The sequence below is a fragment of the Lontra canadensis genome, unplaced genomic scaffold (genome assembly GCF_010015895.1).
Source record: "Lontra canadensis isolate GAN:19392208 unplaced genomic scaffold, GSC_riverotter_1.0 scaffold13, whole genome shotgun sequence".
NCBI classification, from domain to species: Eukaryota; Metazoa; Chordata; class Mammalia; order Carnivora; family Mustelidae; genus Lontra; species Lontra canadensis.
Window position 1 is genome coordinate 27500295 of NW_022631007.1, and position 9207 is coordinate 27509501.

The 9207-nt window shown below is 46.5% G+C and overlaps 1 non-coding gene and 1 pseudogene across 1 annotated transcript; one reads left to right on the forward strand and one right to left on the reverse strand.

Moving 5' to 3' along the window:
- Positions 1-2397: 2397 nt before the first annotated feature.
- LOC116868009 lies at positions 2398-2589 on the reverse strand. The gene has a single exon (XR_004382728.1). It is a non-coding gene; the product is annotated as a U2 spliceosomal RNA (small nuclear RNA).
- A 5162-nt stretch (positions 2590-7751) lies between these two features.
- LOC116867896 lies at positions 7752-8360 on the forward strand (annotated as a pseudogene).
- Positions 8361-9207: the final 847 nt, after the last annotated feature.

The following is a 9207-nucleotide window of genomic DNA, read 5'->3' on the forward strand; positions in this document are numbered from 1 at the left end:
ATGGTAATTATTTGTGGACCAAATGTTGGTTCACTGGCTTAAGCCAATTTGATAGTACACCGTTGTCAGCGTCTTGGTGGGGTCTCTGCCAATTTGTATCCAGAGTCTGGGGCATCTCGCCCTCCATAGGGCCACTGGACAGTGAGTCCGTGAAAGTCAGTGTCTGACCAAATTCCACGCCTAAACACTGATTGACAAACAAACACAAGAGTCCTTGTTAGCTCCCTAAACTCAAGGCTTCTGACCAGAACCTTTCATTGAAATATTTGCCTGAACCATACCACGTTGTCCTAAAGCAGGACCTGGCCACTTCTCACTGACTCAGGTGACAGAATCCTGCGTGAAGTAGCAGGCACAGGACTAAACGAACACCCAAACCGACAGCCCTGTTCAGGACTCATCCAAAACTTAACGCCCCTTTCCTTTAAAGGTGAGATTCCTGCTCTCTACACGTACCGCAAAACCCACTCATTTCACTAATAAAAAGTTCTTTCTAGTGTCTCTTATGCTAAGGAATAAATCCTGTACTGTAGATTCAGAAATGAATTGTTCAACAAGCTATAATAGCCACAGATCCCAAGGCCAAGTTCTGATTAGAGCCCTTCAGTGCTCACAAACCCCCTGGAGTTTGTATTCCCCATTAGAGCACTTTAAAGTAGTCATTAACAACTCCTAGGGTGAGTATTAAAACTAACTTTTAAAGCACTCACATATATCTTGCTGTCTAAACTGAAGTATTTAAATTATGACAATAATCGCCCAATGCCTGTGAAACCTTCAGACCGTAACTTGATTTTTTTTAAGTGACAGTCTACCTATTAAGTCTGATTTTTTGAAGACATTCGTAGATTCTTCATTAAAGACAAATAATTAAAATAACACCGGCTGATGAAATACTCTCTTTGCAAGAAATTTTCACAGCTCTTGACTTTTTAATTGCTGAAAAATGTGTTTTCAGACATGTGGGTGGGTTGTAAGTGATTCTACATGTGACTCAGGCTCTTTAGAGCTGATCCTAACCAGAGCTCTTTAATACCAGAATTCTCAGTGGGAAACGGTCCCCAAGGAAATAGATTTTTGATGAAGCTTAAATATCAATATATTGACACAGAAGGTCTTTTAAACTCTTACCGTCTGTAGAAAACAACTTTCGTAAAAAGCTATGCAGCCAAAACAGTAGAACAGAGTTCAATGCCCTGTTTATTTAGGACACACCTCACTCCCTTGCTTTTGAAATTGAGCTAAAAGTGGGTCACAGTAGGCAAAATATTAAAAGAAAATATAGATATTTATTTTTAGTGTCCTTGATGGTACATAAGTTTGGCTCTAGTTAATTGCACAGAGGGCAGCAGGGGGCATAGCTTTTCTGCAGGATAAGAGAGAGAAGGCAGAAGGCAGGAAAGATTAAGAAGGGCAATTGCCAAGGACAGGGTTTGTCTAGTGCGAAGTGGGTGGTATGGGCACCTGGCTGGCTCAGTCCCTAGAGCATACAATTCTTGATCTTGGGGTTGTGAGTTCCAGCCCCACGTTGGGTGTAGAGATTACTTAAAAAAAAAAAAAAAAAAAAAAAAAAGATGGTGTATCACTTAAAAACCCAAACCCCAATTTTTTGGTTTTATTTCTTGTTATTGTGTTGTCAGGGGAAATGAAGGAACTCTATGCTTATGGAGGCATAACGATTCACTGGGATGTAAGCACGAAGCTATTTAACCGCTCCCAGCCTCCTCTAGTGGAATCCCTGGGCAATGGGCTCCTTTCATACCTGACTGACATTCCTTCCCGATTCTGGAACTCCCCAGTCCTATTTCTAATGTTCGGTTCTCCTTACTTCTCAACTTCCATCTCAAGAACAAAACAACACAGAAGTTAAACGTCTATCTAGAGGGAGTGGGGGTGGGAGATGTGTCTGCCTTCACACACCCATCTTCTTCTTCTGTCCTAGAGATGACCACCCAAGGTTTGGGGGATGGGATGAGAGGTGGGCTCTCTTCACTTGCTCCTTGAGGCAGGAGGGCAGGGGATGCTATGGCCAAGGTTGCTGCTGCTTTTCTAATGCTAACAGATTTTCTTCCCCAGCATAGCTGCCTTTCTCACCCTCCCTGGGAGCACGTGTCCTACCACATAGTCTCTTGAGCTGGGGTCTGCCTCAAGCTCAGCCACTTTTTCTTTCTCTCAGCTCAGGCCTCCCCCTACCCAAGTGGCCCTCTTCTACAACATTCTCTTGGATGTGGTACTGGCAAGGTGGCCGGGCTCAGTTACTGGGTCTACTCCACTTAGAGGAAATTCTATCCTTGCTGTGCAAATGGCGGAAATGCAGTCTGGAGCCTCATGAAGAGTGAATTAGAGCACTTTGTAGGAAACAAGTGGAACAATAGAAAACCATCTGTCATTAACTCAAAGGAATGCATCATTCCTAGAAGTAATGCAATTCCAGGCTGAGGCAGGGAGTGGAGAGAGCAAACTCCCAACCCATCTCCTAATTCTAGGCAGTAACTTAATGCCCAGTACACAGACAGAGAACACATCAGATGCTCTAACTGGTGAAAGCAGATACTGAATTTGATTTTAGCTAATAGGCAGAGAAGAGATAATGGTTCTACTTAAGCCACACCTTTCCCTTTCACCCTTGAGGTGGAAGCTACTACTTCCAGAGCTCCCCACACCTCTCCAGTGCTCTGAAGCCTGCCCTGATATGAACTGTTAAAATGCTCCTGAAGAAAAATATTTCCTACTGGAAATGATTAGTTGTGTGTGTGGTTTTTTTTTTTTATAGATTTTATTTCTTTATCTGAGAGAGAGAGAGCACACACAAGCAGTGGGGAGGAGCAGAGGCAGAGGGAGAAGGAGACTCCCCGCGCTGATCAAGGAGCCCAATGCGGAACTCTATCCCAGGGCCCCAGGGTCATGACCTGAGCCAAAGGCAGAAGCTTAACCAACTGAGCCACCCAGGCACCATGGAAATGACTAGTTTTGATGTCTCCTTCGTGAGGCCTTATTCAAACCCCTCTTTTCTATACTAACTCATTAAACTTAATTGTTTGGCTCCATTCCCCCAGCTCCCATATTTTCTGTACCTCTTTGAGAGTCAGGGACAACTCTGGGGCTCAAGGGAATAGACTATTTTTTTTTTAAGATTTCATTTATTTATTTGAGAGAGAAGGAGTGAGACAGAGAAGAGAGAGAGAGCCTGCACGCATACAAGCAAGGGGGAACAGCAGAGGGAGAGAGGGAGAAGCAAATCCCCACTGAGCAGGAGCCCGAAGCACGGCTCAGCCCCAGGACCCTGGGACCATGACCTGAGCCAAAGGCAGACACTTATGACTGAGCCACCCAGGCACCCCTAGACTTTTTTTTTTAACTTTTTATTATGGGAAATTTCCAAATGATAGTAATGAAGTTCTACAATGGTTTCATAAAGTGAGATCCTAATAAGGTTTATCTGTTTCATTTGATTGAAACATTTCTTACATGAGGCAGACTACCTGAGGTTATGCTATGGTAGCAGGCAGCTCCAAAATCATAGCAGTTTATAACAACTTGGGGTTATTTCCTGCTCACGTGAATCTCTGTTGTGAATCAGCTTCACATACTCTTCACTCCTGGCCACGGGCTGAAGAAACAGTCCCCGTTTGGGATACACCCACTTCCTGGCAGATGGAATGAGAAATGGTTAACACACAATGACTTTTAAAATTTCTTTTTTTTTTTAAGCTCTTATTTATTAATTTGACAGAGAGACAGTGAGAGAGGGAACACAAGCCAGCAGAGAGGGAGAGGGAGAAGGAGGCTTCCTGCTGAGCAGGGAGCCTGATGTGGGGCTTGAGCCTAGGACCCTGGGATCTGACCTGAGCCGCCGTCAGATGCTCAATGGCTGAGCCACCCAGGTGCCTGACTTTTAAAATTTCTGCTCAGAAGTAGTAAATATCACATCTGCTTACATTTCATTGATCAAAGAAAATCACGTGGCCAAAGCTGAGGTCCGTGTGGAAAAAAGAAGGATAATTCTCCCAAAAAGGAGAGCCACATGTATTGAGAATAATGCAATCTGTCATACCTTCTAAGTTTCTTTCAATGTTAGGTTTCTCTCCTCATCTTCCCCCCCCCCACCCCCAACAATCTACTAGCTGAAGAACTTGGGTAATTTGCACTATAGAATTTCCTATATTCTGGGTTTTGCTAATTGCATCCCTGTGGTGTAGTCGTTTAACACATTCTCCTATCCTTCTCTTTCTTCTAAATCTGTCATTAAACATATAGGCATGTTCACATTCAGGTTCAAATTTTTGTCAAGGATACTTCCTAGGTGGTTATGTATGTCACTAGTTGTCTCTTGCTGTGTAACAAATCATCCCCAAATGTGGTGGCTTGAAACAACAGTCATTATCTACTATCTCGTAGCTTCTGTGGGTCAGGGATTCAGACAGGGAACAGGTGGACAGCTTGTTGCCTTATAATTTCTGGGGTCAAGCTGAAAAACTCAGAGGCTAGCCTGAAATCACCGAAGGCTGAATGCCTTCTTCAAGTTGGTTCACTCACTTGTTTAGCCAGTTGGTGTTAGTAAGTGGGTTCTTTTTCTATGTGGGCCTGTCTGTAGGACTCCTTGAGCAACTTCACATCATGGTAGTTGACTTCCCCCACACTGATAGATCCAGAAGAGCAATGTTGAAGCGGCAGTGTCTTTCCTTACTTACCCTGTGAATTCATACGCTGAGACTTCAAATGGGCACAAAATCAGCCCTTATTCAGGGTGGTACGTCTACGCAAAGGCATAAATACCAAGAGTGGAGGTTCACTGGATCGGTCACCTTGGAGGCTGAATGCTCTATGTGTCATGTGGTTTTTGATGTTAAAAAAGATAAATAGGAACAATCGATAGCGTGTTATATGGGACAGTGGTTGTCAGCATTTGAGATGGCATGGTCCAGGAGATTTTCAAGGGGTGAAAATAGGTCCAAGTGGAACTACTACATCTTTGTTTTGCCATGTAAAGTCACTCAAAAAGAGTTACCTGTTCATTCTGCCATTATTTTTTCATTTTTTTAAAGGTCTTTTTTTTTTAATTATTTATTTATTTATTTATTTATTTATTTGACAGAGATCACAACTGGCAGAGAGGCAAGCAGAGATGGGGGGGTGGGAAGCAGGCTCCCTGCTGAACAGAGAGCCTGATTCGGGGCTCGATCCCAGGACCCTGAGATCATGACCTAAGCTGAAGGCAGAGGCTTAACCCACTGAGCCACCCATGTGCCTCTAAAGGCCTTTTTTCTCTAGAAGTACATTATCTCAGAGTGAAGAATTATCAGCTTTGATGTGGAGCAAGGAGAACTGCTCCCCAAATGTACAGTGAGAGTCCACTTTGAAAACAGCTGTAGTCGAGTGGAGGATTCCAGTACCCTACCATTCCGGAGTTCCACTCCTGGCTGTACGCCCCTGTGAGATTATACATGGGCACACCAGGACCATGTGCAAGGACGTTCGTGCCAGTATGTTCATGACAGCCTCGCACTGGAAACAAACCAACTGCCCTCAACCGTAGCTAGATAGACAAACTGATGTATATGCATACTGTATGTTTCCACTTACATTAAGTCCCCAAACAAGCAATACTAAAGCACAGTGCTTTACGGTGCATACTTACATGAAAAAAGTAATAAAAAAGGAATTGTGATAAAGATCAAGGGGCGCCTCGTGGCTCAGTGGGTTAAGTGTCTGCCTTTGGCTCAGGTCATCATCCCAGTGTCCTAAGATCGAGCTCCTTGCTGAGCAGGGAGCTTGCTTCTCCCTCTCCCTCTTCCTGCCTCTCCCCCTGCTTGTGCTCTCTCGCTCTCTCTCCCTCTCTCTGTCAAATAATAAAATCTTAAAAAAAAAAAAAAAAGGACAAAGTTATGGTTACATTTGTGGGGATTTTGGAGAGACACAAGTAGACACAGTTGAGGGGCTGGCAATGTTCAATTTACTGACCTCAGTGATGGTTACACAGATAGTGCCTTGATAACTCATTAAGCGGCACATTTTATGTTTTTTTCTGTCTGTGTGCTGTATTTTACCATAAAAAGGGGGTTTTAAGAAGGAAAAATTAGTCTTTTAATTAAAAGTTTTAGCTTTAGGGGAAGCTTTTTTAAAAAAAGACCATCTGTTCTTTCTCGGCTCCATCATCCTTCTCCCACCCTTTTCTTCACACGGGGTGTCAGCGGGCTCTCTGTTAGTCCCGGCGCCGGTGGCTTCACACTGGAGACTCTCACTCATCCCTGATTCAGGGGGGCAGGAGTGGCTGTGTGGTTGAGCACACATGCACACACACTCATGAGGCTTCCCTCCCTTGTGCTTCTAGAGAGCATCTTCGTTCCTCTTCCCAGGTTGGCAAGAAGAGGGCACAGGCTCTCCTTAAGAACTCTGAAGTTCCCCCCAAACCACCCCCCCAAAACCCCCAGCTTGTTCCCCCCAGGCCTTCTGGGCAGGAATGAGGGCAGACCTGCAGGCTCTCTGACAGGCCTTGTCAGTGGGCCCCACAGATAGCCCCAGCACCTGGGAGGGCCCTGGACTAAAAGCGATGTGGTTCTCAGCAATGTGGTTCTCAGCAGTGGCCCCAAAGAACCCGTTTTGGTCCCGGGCACTTTATGGCATCCAGTTACACTGTGGATGGGGCATTTATTATACACCAGGCATTTCGCCAGCTGTTGACATGGAGCAGTGCTTTATAACGTACAACAGCTTATTTTATTTTCAAAACAATCCTATGAAATAGATGGGCGATATCTACTTACTTTTACTTTTCAAAGAGGCCATCGAGGCTCCTAAGGTTTGAGTATTTTATCTAAAGTCACTGTAAAGGGCTGGCCATACCTCTGAATAACTACCATACCTGAAGACTCTTGGCAGAAAATGACCCCGTGGGGTTCTTCAGGCAAGAATGTTTGATGTTATCTCCCCACCCACCACCACTCCCAGCCCACAGTTGATTTTGCCAGAAGACGTGACCTGACTCAAGGGCAGCCAAGCTATAGGGCAGAGGTAGATGGAGCAGCCGCAGGAACAAGCTGCCCAGACGGGAATGATGGTGATTACAGAGAGAATTAGATTATCTCGGGAGCGTTTGGTGAAAAATACAGGGAAATTGTTGTTACAAGAGGAAAAGCTACAAGACGCCAGAGATGAGCAAGTTGTGCACAGGCCCCATAAGGAGGGAGAGCGAGTCTGTCAAGAGTAGGGAGTACGGGTCAGAGTAAGCTTGACCGTGAACAGAAAATGTGTATCTGTTGATACCAACAGAAGGTGAGTTACTTGAATGACGCTGGCAGGAGCACTGGAAGCAAAGATTTCAGGGGAACCACGTTTCCATAATGATGGGGGAGCAGCAATCCTGTCGCTATGTGGGCTCAGGGCAGCCTCTATCTCTGGTGGCCCCTGTTGGGCTGGTGGCCCCCACCCCTCGGTGCTCTGTGTGGCAGAAAAACCCCTCCCCATCCCGGCCTGGCTGGGCTTCTAGGGGCTCTGGTCTGCGCGGGACTGTGGGGGACTGGTGCAGCCCCTACCCTGCTTCCCCGGGCAGGCAGGAGGCCACTCTTAGTGCCTTTGGGGCCAGCAGCAGCCCTCCCAGCTACCGGAGATGGGCTGCCAGAGGAAATACTCTCCCTTTGGCTTCAACATTGTCTTTTGGGTGCTGGCTCCTGGGCCTGGGGTGAGAAGGGCATTCTCTCCAGCAGCTCGGTGCTGGGAGGTCCGGGAGGCTTCCACCCCGCCGGGCAGCTCATAGGATCAGAGGCACCATGTTGGTGCTGGGCTTTGCCTGCTGCATCCAGGCCCTCCGGGAGATCACCTTTCTGCTCAAGTTTTTCTCGGTGTTCTTGGGTCTCATCGTCTTCCCGGAGCTGGCATCAGGGATCTCTTCCTTTGTGTTCAAGAACACAATTTGAGACCTGCTCAGTTTCTTCCTCAACAACAACGTCAAGGCCTTTTGGGACAACATTGACTTCCAGAACCTCATTGACTTTGCTCGGGAATATCCATCTTGCTGTGGAGCCATGGGGCCTAATGACTGGAACCTCAATATTTATTTCAACTGCACTGACTTGAACTCCAGCTGGGAGTGCTGCAGGGTGTCCTTCTGCTGCATCAGAGACCCTGTGGAAGGTGTCCTCAGCACCCAGTGTGGCTCGGACTCCAGGCTCAAACTGGAGCTGGAGCAGCAGGGCTCCATCCACACCAAAGGATGCTATGTGGACCAGTTCGACAAGTGGCTGCAGGACAACCTGAATGTTGTGGCTGGAGTCTTTGTGGCCATCACCGTCCTCCAGATCTTTGGTATCTCTTTGGCCCAGAGCCTTGTGAATGACATCAAAGCCGCGAAGGCCAACTGGTGAAGCTGCCACAGTGGCCATGGCTCCCTGCCTACCCAGTGACCACCCCCCAACTCCCCCTCCCATGCCAGTGTGCCCATGAGGGCAAGGACACAGGTGTTTCTGCTTGGACCTGAGCTCCATATAGCATAGTGTAGGTGTGCAATGTGCCCATGGAGACAGCTGTGTGCCTCTGTCTGGGCTGCCTGTTATGGAGCCATGTACATGGTGGGTGAGTGTGTCTATGAGAGTGTGCACAGGAGCCACCATCTTGGCTGTTATCAGGTGGCGGGCTCTCCAGGGCCTAGGAATGGCACAGCTAAGAGGGTGTGGGCAAGGTCGGGTAGGGGTCTGCCTTGTCCCCTCCCAAGCTAGGACACACTTCTCTGTGAATGGCTATGTGGGGCAGGATTGGGGCTGCTGTTGCCTGGGACACAGCCTCGGGCAGCTTTAGAGCTGTCTTCCCTACCAGCTGTGTCTTTGACCCTGCCATGAGCACACTTCGGCCTCAATATCTCAGACTCTAAAATGGATCCAAGAATTTTTTCTCCCTTGCTTGCCTCTCAGAGATGGCTACAAACTACTCAAATAAACAAAATCCTAAAAACCAGACCAACCAACCAAACAAAAAAGTTTGAGGCAGATAATCGAGCTAAGAGGATGATGATCAAGAAAGCCTGAGCCTATAGGCAATTAATAATATATCTTATTGGATGACAAGATGAAAACCTTCTTTCCAAAGTACTGGTGGAAAAGTAACAGAGAAAATAAGAAAGCTAGAGAATCAATCTAGGAATCTATCATCTGATTAACAGGGAAGAGGGATTTTTAAAAAGAGTGAACAGAAGAAAAATGGATTGGAGGAAATTAG